At 42.0% G+C, this 12,494-nt stretch overlaps 1 long non-coding RNA gene across 1 annotated transcript in view; it reads right to left on the reverse strand.

The window, feature by feature from the left end:
- The window catches only part of LOC138493170 (uncharacterized), a 176,239-nt gene extending 172,509 nt beyond the window's left edge, over nucleotides 1-3,730 (reverse strand). Inside the window, exon 1 of the long non-coding RNA XR_011276289.1 lies at nucleotides 3,675-3,730. This is a non-coding gene — a long non-coding RNA (uncharacterized lncRNA). The remainder of the gene's footprint in view (nucleotides 1-3,674) is intronic.
- Nucleotides 3,731-12,494: the final 8,764 nt, after the last annotated feature.

A 12,494-nucleotide genomic window follows, 5' to 3' on the forward strand; every position in this document is an offset into this window, starting at 1 on the left:
ATTACATAACTCCCTGTGATGTCATCATAGGCCAGGGGTCGTGTGATGTCACTTCCGCTACCTCTGGCATTTTGGTGAAATGACATCCCTGGGGATGTGATGTGTTCACTGTGCTGCCTGGGATCACTGGGTGCATTGCCTGTATTGTGTATGTGTTTCTGCATGGATTCTGCTGCGGGAGACTGTGATTCACAACAAAGAGTGAGGCCTCTTGAAACTATGATCTTCATGTGTTATGCCCTGTGCAAGAGGTTCAAAAGGTATGATGATATCAGGGGTGGACTGGTCTACATGGAACTCTGGAGATCTCCGGGTGGGACTCTGCACCCTGGGCCTCTTTTGTGTGGTAACCTATTTTATTTCCAGATGTTCTCCTAGGAAAAGGGTTGGGCTTGCTGAAAATGTGCAATATGTGGTCACTGAGCATTATTACAGTGCCTCTTTTGGTTCCCACTCCACGACTGGATGATATCATAAACCACCAAGCAGGGATATACGTGATTATTTCTTTTCCAAAAACTTTGAATTAGAAAATGTTAAATTCAAAATGCCAGTAACGAAATAATCACGTGCATCACCCCTGCATGCTATCCCCCCACCCTCCACCCCTACCATCTAAACTTACCTCTGCGGATCACTTACCTGCCATTCCTATCCACGGCTCTTTCCCTGCAACGCAAATTCGACCTCCCCATTGAGAGGCAGAACTTCTGCCGTAGGGTGCCCTTTTTTTTCTTTTTTTTTAAAAAAAACTTTGTTTATCCCCGCTTTCCTTTTTATGGAAGCGGGGGACACCCCTGCAACCTCTGAATTCCCTTAATATCAAACGGGCACCCAAGCAACCCCCGCTCTCCTCATTTAATATTTTTTTTAAAAAGCCGTATTACGCTTGTTTTGTATTTATGGTTTTTTTTCATTAAACATTGTGTACGGATACCACGCAGCAGCCTGATGAGTGTGCTGACCCAGTTAGCAAAGAAGGTAGGGAAGTAGATTGAAGAGCTTTGTAGACTGGGTGTGGTGGCCGTGCCCTGGGGAGGCACATGGTAATGTGAGGCATTACTTACCTAAGACAGAGTTAGTGTGTGGGGGAGTGTGTGGGGGAGTTGGAGAGATGACAAGCTGCCGAGGGAGACAAATTCAACAATTCCTTCGTTTGCTAAGTTAAGGGGGCATGCACAACCTCTAACTAAAGGGGTATCCAGTGATGGAAGTACCCCATGTGCTCTATCTGCCAGATGGAGAGGAGCCCTCGCACTAGGGTTCCATCAAACTGTAAAGGGTATGGTAACAGGAGACCACAACCCTGTGTTCTCACTGCATGGATGCTGGCTCACCTATAATACAAATCCCAAGTTGGTGGACTTACTGCAAAGACCTTGTTGGATCTAACTACCAGTGCTATAAGCCTATCTGAAAAGTCCCGCCACCCCCCGACCCAGAAGCTGCATATATTCCAGGGAACGCAGGCATATGGGGCGCGTGCATAAGGAACTGCGCTGTTGAAGGGTGCTGTTACGCTGTTAAGCTGGCAGCTGTGCCTACGCCTGCGCATTATTCTCTCCCTCGTCCTGCCTGGCCCAGCCTATCACGGATTATCTCCCAGGGGATAATAGCTGTTAGTTACTGTGCATATAGCTAAAGGCACATAGGCTGATGACTGTATTACAATGAAAGTGTAAGTTATCATACGGTAATCATACAGATATCGCATGTGAAGTAAGCTTGCCGCGTGCCGGTGCTCTCACGTGCATCCTCCCTCTTCCCTACTCTTCCTGTTTTATCAAGCTTATCAGGACTAATCCTCCTTAAGTCTTACCTGTGAGAGAGCTATATTTTTAAATGCACCACATATCCAGCACTCCTTGTCATTCCGACAACATTGTGGAGTGTGTAAATTGAGGAGTGCTGGGAACTGGGAACCTTGAACTGCTGCGCATTGTTTACTCGTTACTTTTATAACACTGATACAGCACCTGACTAACTACGTTTAAACACGCAAATGCTCACGCGGCTGTAGGTATTGATTGCCTTGTTATAACTGAGCCTAAAATGTCATTGGGATTAATTCCCGAGGTTACACCCACTTCAAAACTCTCAAAGAGAGTTCGACGAGTTTGCCCCCCACATATTATCACTAGAGCAACGTCCGCGCCAGTATCTGCTCTCCAAACAAATAAATGAACAGCTTACTTTCCAATGGTCCAGCTGATGCCGAGAATAGAGGAAGAAGCTGCAACACAGGACCTAGTTGCAGAGTTATACCTATCCGTAGGATGCCTAAGCTCTAAACTCATTGAATCGGTCATCATAGGCCATGATTCTTCTACCCCAGTAATGGCAGATGAAATGAGAGAAGGGAGAGAAATACCGATTGAGTGTGTGTGTGGATGTAATGTCTGAGCTAAACTCTATTCCATCTACCATATTCTGGTATGCTGCTAAAATGGCGGAGGCGGAGCAGGCAAACTTGGCTGTTGCCAATGATATGTTATTGGATCCATCTACTGGCGAACCCTTGAATACTCAATTGCCTGCCCTGTCACCTACCATGTTGATCTCGGCTATGATACACAGTTCGGGCTCCAGCAGACTATCTAGTAATTCTGAGCTGAATCTTTATATTGACCATGCAATTTTAGAGGTTAAATATATGGGCGATTTGAGGAACACCTCCAAATTAGCCGACCCTTTAAATATTGATCCCCAGACTCTGTTTGATGCACGTCCCACTATATGTTTAGCCTATAACAGTGGCCTGAAGGACCATGATAACGCAAATACTGAGGTTTGTTCAATAATTGAAACACACATTCTTTCAAATTCGTCTGGTGAGGCAATAGTCGATCCACCACAGCAACCAGACTCTAATGACTTGAGCTCAACTAGCATGTCCTCTAATGACATGTTCTTAGCGTTTGAAAATCTTCTAACCATCCTAATTGCCAAATGTGAGGATATGGAAAACCTAATTGACTTGCAATCTGTTCTCCAAACTAAAACAAAAACAAATGCTTGTTTAGCTCCAGCCCATTGTGAATCTATATTACCCCTTTATGACTCTTCAACTAGTAACATGAATCCTGTTTCAAAGATGGACACAGCTCAGCCGCTGACTGTGGCCCCTGGTATTGTCTCTATTGATAATGGGGTAGGCCAATCTCCGTCTGAGTTGTCTGCTTCCCTGTCCCTCATTGTAACAATATTTCAAATATTCCGATAATTCCCATTAACTCCCAAATGAACAGTACTTCTATCCCCCAGAATTAGGTGGTTGTAGCATTGCACACAGCTTGTGCTGGTGACGATGAGAAATCTAGAATGAGAATGCGGGAGACGGAATAAGGAGCGAGTGAGCTGGCGGTTGGAGCAGCGGAAGGTCTCACTCTACCTGACCTGTTCATATCCCCTATAGTATAGAGCTATCTGTAAATCAATAAAGTAATTATATACATTCTCCCGTGTCACAACATACTTCAAGTGGCGACGAGGCGGTCTGCCATGCCATATGAGATCGCGATGGCTTCCTGCAAAGAAGACTACGGCTCTACAAAGAAGGCTGCAGCGTTAAAAGGAGAGGTTTGCAGTGCAGTATCAAAGGTATCGTGGCCATAAGAATAATTGTGCTGTGCACTTACTACAATAATAATTTAGTAATCACACAGTGGACTTACTATTATATCAGTTCCCCAAGCCGCGTGCCCGCATCTTATGAAACTACCTTGCGGCCGAATGTGCAAGTTTATTATAGAAAAGGACCTTACGCAACGTCAGTTACGTCCCTTGCGTGCCACCATATTGAATTTAAGTAGAGGTCTCCATGGCGACCGTGTAACCAGTACAACAGAGAATCGCGGCCCTACAGCTGAAACCTTTTGTGTACACATTGAGGGCGTCAAAGTAAACAAGAGGTTCCTTGTTCAGCATGAATGTAACATGTGAGGATTTACGTGTGTGTGCATTGGTCATCTACGCATCGAGTACGTCAAAGTAAACAAGGAATTCCTTACTCAGCACGAATGTAATGTGTGACGATTTACGTGTGTGCATTAACCACCTCTTTCTCGTCTCAGTAGAGTAAAAAAAAAGAACAAAAAAACAAATTGAAAGAGATACGAGCCGTATTGCCCTCTTAATAACAGTGCATCTTATTAAAAAAGGAGAGGAGAAAATTGGAAATTGCATAAGTGACAATCAGAACGATTAGAATTCGGACATCATTGAGCAAGGGGGAACAGGAGACCATACCCACATAGAAAACATGTCTATGCATGGTGTTCCACCACCAGCCATGTTCTTACCAGAAGCAGGTGAACCAGTTTCACCCTGGAAAAGATGGCTAAAGTCATTTGAACATTACGCTACTGTAGTGCGTGGCACGAACTACAGCATAGAAAGGAAGAAATCACTACTTTTGCATTTTTAGGCCCAGCAGGCCAAGAGAAATATGAATATCTACCAGATCTGCCAGCAGCGGAAGGAGGGGATATGAACGAATATGAGAGATGTATTTCCAAGATGAACAAACATTATGAAAAAATATTGAGTACAGTGCTAGAAAGATACAGATTTGGAAAATGCTCACAAAAAACAGGTGAAAATGTTGAACAGTATATAACAGCTCTTAGGAAACTAGCAAAGAACTGCAAATTTGGACATCAATTGGAGGAAAGATTGAGAGATCAATGTATGCTGGAATGTGGCCGTGCCAAAATCAGAGAGAAATTGTGGGCTGAGGACGATCCATCTCTCGATTGGTGTTGCGCATTGCGAAAGAAGTGGAACACATGGAAAACTGTGTTAAGACATTGGAAGATAGAGTGAAAGACAGCTCAATAAAAACAGAATCTAATATCAACATGCTTCAAACTACACAGTCAGATAATGGAAACATTCACAATAATTATTCTATGAGAAAGAAAGAAGAATTAAAGGCTCAAAGTGCATCCAGATATAATGGAGATGTAAGAGGTAGAGGTTATGGTCATAGCTACAGTGGATACAACCATGGACGTTTTATGGCAAGTCGTAGGCCTAAAATTAACCAGAGAGGTAGAGGCAGGAACAGATCTTGTTTCAGATGTGACAGTCCGTCACACTGGGCTAATAACCCTGACTGTCCTGCTCTACACATAATATGTAGAAACTGCAATGGGAAAGGACACATGGCCCAATGCTGCAGGATAACAAAAGGCAACATGAATTAGATCGGTAATGAAGGAATCGATGAAGGAGAGGAATGTGTCTTTGCAATCAGTGATAATCAGAATGAGGTAGAATTGGAAAGTCCAAAGACCATTATTATGATAAATGGTAATCCGGTCAGAATGATGATGGATTCTGGAGCAAAAAACACACTATTACCAGAAGCAATATGGAGAAAAATGGGTTCTAAGTGGCTGAATGAAGCTGACATCAACCCCAGTGCCTATGATGGGGTAAAAATCAATATTTTAGGGTGGTTCAGGGCCACTTTAGGCCTCAAAGACAGGACAGCTATAGGAAAAGTCTATGTATCAAAAAGAGGTGCATCACCGCTGCTTAGTTGGATGCATCAGGCATGGCTGAAGGTACCGCTAGATGCCAGTGCGGAAGAATCTATATATTCTGTTGAGTCTATGGAAAAAAATGCAGAGAACATAAAAATGGATGTGTTCAGAGATGGAATAGGGTGTGTCAAAGGAATTACGCATCACATACAACTAAAAAAAGGATGCAAACCAGTTGCCCAAAAATTGAGAAGTGTTCCCTTAGCAATGAGAGAAGAATTAAAAAGAGAACTAAAAAAATTAGAAGAACAAGGGATTATTGAGAAAATAGATGCTGCGGAGTGGGTGTCACCATTAGTAATTGTGAAGAAGAGTTCAGGGAAGGTCAGAGTATGTGTTGATTTAAAGGAGCCGAACAAGTGTGTGATTCCAGAAAGACACCCATTGCCAAATATTCAGGAATTACTATCAACTATGGGATCAGCCAAAATATTTTCTACATTAGATCTTACATCTGCGTACCATCAAGTTCAATTACATGAAGATTCAAAACATCTAACCGCATTCATCACGCCAGAGGGGCTATTTCAGGATCGAAGAATGCCATAAGGGCTTATCTCAGCAGCCTCGGTATTCCAGAAAATTATGCATCACATATTTGATGGAGATGAGGGTGTAATTATTTTTCAAGATGATATACTCATATATGCAGATACTGAGCAAGATCACAATAGAAGGCTGGAGAAAGTATTAAGGAAACGGCATAAAGCTCGTATGACCCTGAGCAAGGAAAAATCAAAGATCAATAGAAAAGAAATTGAATACTTGGGTCATGTCATATCGAAAGATGGTATTGCACCCAGACCAGAATTCATGTCTGCCATAGAGGAAATGGTCACTCCAAGCAACAGAGAGCAGTTAAGGACATTCTTGGGAATGGCCGAATATTATTCAAAGTATGTAAGGAGATTTTCAGATCACACAGCAGTACTGAGAGATTTGACTAAAATTAACAGGAAATTTGAGTGGAATTAGGAGTGTGACAAAGAATTAAAGTATATCAAGAATGCTTTAGGAACAGCACCAGCCCTAAACAAATGTGTGCGAGGCCGACTTACAATGATCACAACCGATGCAAGTAACATGGGTTTAGGGGCAGTGCTAACACAAGTGCATGATGGAAAGGAACAGATCATAGCATTTGCCTCAAGTTTACTAAAAGGAACAGAGAGGGCATATGCGACTATAGAGAAGGAAGCATTGGCCATTGTATGGGAGTTGATAAATTCAGAAGTTTTGTATGGGGAACGAGATTTGAACTTCACACAGATCATAAACCGCTTGTAGAGGTGTTCATGACTAAAGGATTGGAAAAAAGTATCAGGAAGAATTAGACGATGGGTTTCTCGAATGCAAGAATTTGATCTAGTGGTGAAATATATTCCTGGTGTGAAAAACTATGCTGCGGATTGTCTTTACAGATTGACAAATGTAGAAGAAGAAAGCAATGAAGGAGAAGAACAACAAGAGATGATTTGTTCTCTTCAGGACACAGATATCTCTGAAGAGGAATGGGCAGAAGAGATGAAGAAAGATGAAATAATTATGTTTTTAATGCAAAATATTCATAGAAGGACAATTCCTATGAATGAAATGCAAAGAGCAGAAGTCAAAGGGTTCTGGAGTGTCAGGGATGTATTGAGCTGCCAGGACAATTACTTGCTGAGAGGAGACATATTAATTCCACCTGTGGGAATGAGAGAAAAAATTATACAATTGGGACACAAAGAACATCAAGGTATTTATAAACGGACGAACAGAATAAGGAACACATATTGGTGGCCTGGCTGTGATACACAAATTGAGAGAAGTGTCAGGAATGTTATCCTTTGCAATAAGTCAGACAAAAGTTGTGTGAGTGAGAAATATCTGATGGTGGTAACTGATATACCTTATAGACCATGGAAGAAAGTGGGTATAGATGTTTTGGGTCCTGTGTGAAGTGATGGTTGCCAAACATTTTGTGTTGTGCTGATTGATTTGCTTACTAGGTGGGCAGAGATCAAAATGATGTCAAATGTAACGACTAAAAGTATTATTAATTTCTTGGAAGAAGTGTGTGAGGGTTATCCAGAGGTGATTCTGTCTGATAATATTTCTCAATTTAAATCCAAGGAGTTGGAGGAGTATTCAAAACGGAAAATCTATTATGCATTTAACCAGTGCTGTTTATCACCCTCAGACAAATGGAACTGTGGAGAGGTATAACAGAATGCTCAAGGAAGCTATTAGATGGGCCTGGTTGAATGGGAAGAATTGTAAGGACGTGGTAAGAATGACTGTTGAAGCACATAGATTTATGCTACATAGCATGACTGGAGTGTCACCCTTTGAGTTGAGTAGGGGCAGAAAGGCCAACACAAAGTTATTCCCAGGGTGGATGAGTGATGTGTTAGGTATGGAAGTGGTAACAAGAGATGTAGAAACAAATATCAGGAAGAGACAGATTAATAATAAAACATGGCATGATAATAGAAGATTCAGAACCAATAATAGTCCTTATGTTGGTTGTTTTGTTAGGATTAAACTCCCAGAGCCGTTGAGGATGAAAGGCAGTAAGTGGTCAAATCCCATCCAAGTGATTGAAGTTTTTAAACATGCTGTGAGAACTTGTGATGGGAGAGTGTGGAACAATGGACGAGTAATGATAATGTCCAGTGGGGGTGAGGATGAAAGTGTGGAAATAGATGTGAGTAAGAAGGTGATGATGAAAAAGAATTTTCCTTTATCGAATTTAACGCATGTACAAAATGGAGGACAACCCTCAACGTCGAGTTTTGGAAGAAGTTATAGAAGACCAAGCCACTTGATGGACTTTAGCAAGTGAGAGATATCTTGTGGAAGAAGAGGGATGTGTAGCATTGCACACAGCTTGTGCTGGTGACGATGAGAGATCTAGAATGAGACTGCGGGAGACGGAATAAGGAGAGAGTGAGCTGGCGGTTGGAGCAGCAGAAGGTCTCACTCTACCTCACATGTTCATATCCCCTATAGTATAGAGCTATCTGTAAATCAATAAAGTAATTTTTTAAAGATAACATTCTCCCGTGTCACGACATACTTCAGTGGTACAACCTACACTCCTTGATCACTGAGTCATGATTGCACCCCTGTTCCCGTGGTTTCTGGAGCTATGTCTCCAATTTCTCCTAGCTCTTCTACTGCCTTCTCTATCAAAGCTTTACAACTCCAACCAGTCTTTAGTAAAGACCATATTCCTCCCTTAAATCACTCTAGAATACTCAGTATATTTCATGTGGTGGCGGCATTGCAGGTCATTCTATCTGATGACATTAAAATTGTTGATCAGATTGAACACATTTCCACAAGTATATCAAACATATGGTTGTGTTCCGATGGCACGCTCAACTATGTATTGAACTATGAAACCGAGCTTTATAGGCTGAGTTATAAATGTAAAATTGTTTATATATCACCTGATAAACACTGTATACCTGCCCCTGGCACAAGCTCACAACAGCCTATGACGACCACTGTCTGCCCTAAATCTACTAGGGGTGTATTGGAAACCAATGCGGAAGTAGCACCTCCCGGATCGACGAGTCACATGCTCCCTGTCCCTGCTAGTGTAACTGTACCAAAATTACCCTCTATGGGATTAAATACAGATCAGAGTAGTGGAATGGTGAATGTAAGTGGATGAAACCCCTCTGATGGATATTGGCAATGGCTGCCTTTCGTTTTTAAATCTAGCTTTTGCTCGTCGCGGTGGTGACAGAAAGGTTTTATGTTCTTGGAACACGAGGGGTTTTTCTCACTTGTTTTAAGCTGAATGATTGTGGTTGGTAGTGGAATTATTTGCCATCTTGGCCCAACAAGAAACATGGTTTACAGAGACTATTGAGCAAGATGGCAGTATATCGATTCAGAAGCCTGCCACTAAAGGTCCCTTAGGTCGCCCCAAAGGTGGCCTTCTTACATAGGACCGCCATCCATGGCTGATCGCTGAACTACCAGGCTCGACAGACTTTGTTTTGGGGGTTCAAGTATCTCATGCTGAGCTTTCTCTTATCTTAATTAATGTTTATGATCCGCCAAACTGCAAGGTCACTAAGCAGAATGCAACTACTGTTAAAGATATGCTAGATAAAAATATGGAATATAGGTCGTTTTTTGTGGTGGGTAATTTTAACGCTGATATCGACATTAATGATAGTTCTTTGGTGATGCAGATGTCCTCTTCAGCTGTGAGACACAGAGCAGTTAAATCCCAAGCATGCATATGGAGCACCTTGGTGAAATCATGTGGCGCTACGAATCTGATTGGCGGGTGACTCCATGCATGCTTACACTCAAATATGTAGGAAAGGCACTTCCACAATGGACTATGGCCCTCATTACAATAGTGCCAGTTTCTGGACAGGCACACTACAAATCTGCGGGAGGGCCCCGTCCGAGCCACCAGGGTCAGACCTGCCCGACGGGTCGGCACTTGCTCATAGAGTCCTCACGGGAGCACAGGCACCGTTATTAACAGTGCCGGTGCTCCCGTGTCCCTGTTCCCATAGAACCCCATGGGAATGGGGATTAACAAAATTGCCGGCACCTGACTTCCCGGCCGCCGGACTTGGAATATCCTGGTGGCACTGGGAAGTCTGGCACAGTAATTTTTCTTTGGGTCCAGCAGCAAACCACTGGTTTTACCGGCATGGTTACCGTCGGACCCGTAATAAGGCCCATGTCTTAGTTAATGAAAATGGGCTATCTATGGTGGATGATATGGCTATTATGCCAAGACAGGAAAGTGATCAACTACCGCTGTGTGTGCTATTCCGTCCCCTGAGGTCTATTCCACCTCCTACGAAGTACGACCTAAATGGTAATATCTACATCAACCGAGGCAGTAATCGTGTACAATGGAATCCCCACAATTTAAGTCAAAGGCAAAGAGGCATCGATAAGGCTATTATCAAGATTTATTGAAACTTATTCAGTCATGTCCTCTTCCCTAGCACCTATCGCTGTATCTTTTTCAATATTGTTGTCATCTATTAGCAAACGTGTACAGAAACTATGGCAATATAAAGGACCATTTGAACGTTGTAGTAAATTAATAACAAGACGCATTGATTTTGATCGGCCTATCTCTGCTGCAAAAAAAACTCTCAGTGCTGTTATCAAGACTTAAATGTACTCTGCAGTTGGCACTCGCAGATCTGATATTGCTAACCAAGATATTAAACATGTAGAATAAAAGGTTATTACCTATGGGTGAAAAACCATAAAGCTTTGGTGGAAAAAAAACGATGGTTGGCGCTTGCCGATCCTCCCAAATCTAATGATAATATTAATATATGGAAAGTGATGAGACAGAGTTTTAAACGGGAATTACCCATAAATGGTCTATCTGAATCTGCCTGGTTGGAACATATTGAACTTACTCTTGGTTCTGCGCCACCAGAGGACACACATGTATCTATTCTACAGGTAAAATTGGCTTGCAAAGCCTCCAATCTCGACATTATTATCTTGATTGAACACTTTAACCAGTCGCGTCCCGCCGCCCCTGATGGCCTTTTTAATGGCCTATTGAAATCGACGTAAGAGTTATGGGCCAATGCTTTACACCTACTATTTATAGTTATTGGAAGAACTGGTGTTCTACCCATTACCTGGTGTGAAAGCCACATTTTACCAATCCATAAAAAAGGGCCTCGGAATTGCCCATCAAACTACCATATGCTTGCCATGCTTGACATTCCGGCCAAGATATTCGTTAGAGTACTCTTGGCTGAACTATCCGAATGGATAAATGCAAATTGCATCCTGAGTCCTTGTCAAACCGGCTTTCGAGCAAAATTTCCACTTCTCATAACATTTTAACTTTGGTGTCAGCAGTCGAATACTCGAAAATGAGAAGAGGAACAGCGGTTTATTGTCCTTTTGAGAAACAGAATATGGGCGAAATTGGCTGTGTGGAATATCCCTTCCGGCCTCCTTAGGATGTTAATGCTTCTCCATAAGGACACCAAAGTGAAGGTTTGCTTGGATGGAAGAGGCAAACTTTCCAGTGCCATGCATTCTAATAGAAGTGTGAAACAGGTGTGCATCCTTGCTACTACACTTTTCAACCTGTACTTAGCAGATTTGAACAGGTTTTTGCAGATATCATTCACTGTCCAGTTAAGGTTGGTACTGAGTTATTTGGCTCGTTAGCCTATGCAGATGATCTGATACTTCTAGACCATACCCCAAAGGGCATTCAGGCAATGATTGGAGCTCTTGGGGTCTATACTGCTCACAATGGTCTAACTCTGAATATTAAGTAAGGTAATGATTTTCTCACCAAAAATAGAGGTTGAAAACCTGTCCTGACTGGTCATGAGAAGGTATTTATCTTGAGACTGTCACAAGATACAAATATCTAGGCCTATTTGTTGATTGTTCCCTTAAGTGGAAGATTCACTGGCAAGATACCAAAGCTAAATGTATGGTTATGGCAAACATCATAAGCACCTTTATAGGTAGGAATGGGGGTTTCTCTGGTCAGACTGTACTTCTGTTATATACTGCCAAAATAGTGCCAATCCTGTTTTATGGAATTGAAATATGGGCCGAGCTGATCCGCTTTGAAGCCAAATGTTTACGAAATCTTTTCCGTATGCCATCTGCTTTGTCTATTGACTTCTTATATTTAGAATTTGACTTAGCTTGGATCACATCAATATTAATACGAAGATCATTTATATGTTGGATAAATTTGACGAGGTTGAATAATGGCGCGACAATGGTAAATTAGATTAGGTCATTTTTCGGATTGGAGAACTTTAAGAAATTGAGCACCATTGGCAACATAATAATTGTATATGATAGATGGCGGACTGATATGGACATTCTCCCCATTTACTTTTCAGCTAATGCTATTAAATGTAAGTTGAAATGTTTTACTCATGAAAATTGAATTGTGCAACTGGCATCAAATTC

This window comes from Ambystoma mexicanum, chromosome 10 (genome assembly GCF_040938575.1).
Source record: "Ambystoma mexicanum isolate Mex_15411 chromosome 10, UKY_AmexF1_1, whole genome shotgun sequence".
NCBI classification, from domain to species: Eukaryota; Metazoa; Chordata; class Amphibia; order Caudata; family Ambystomatidae; genus Ambystoma; species Ambystoma mexicanum.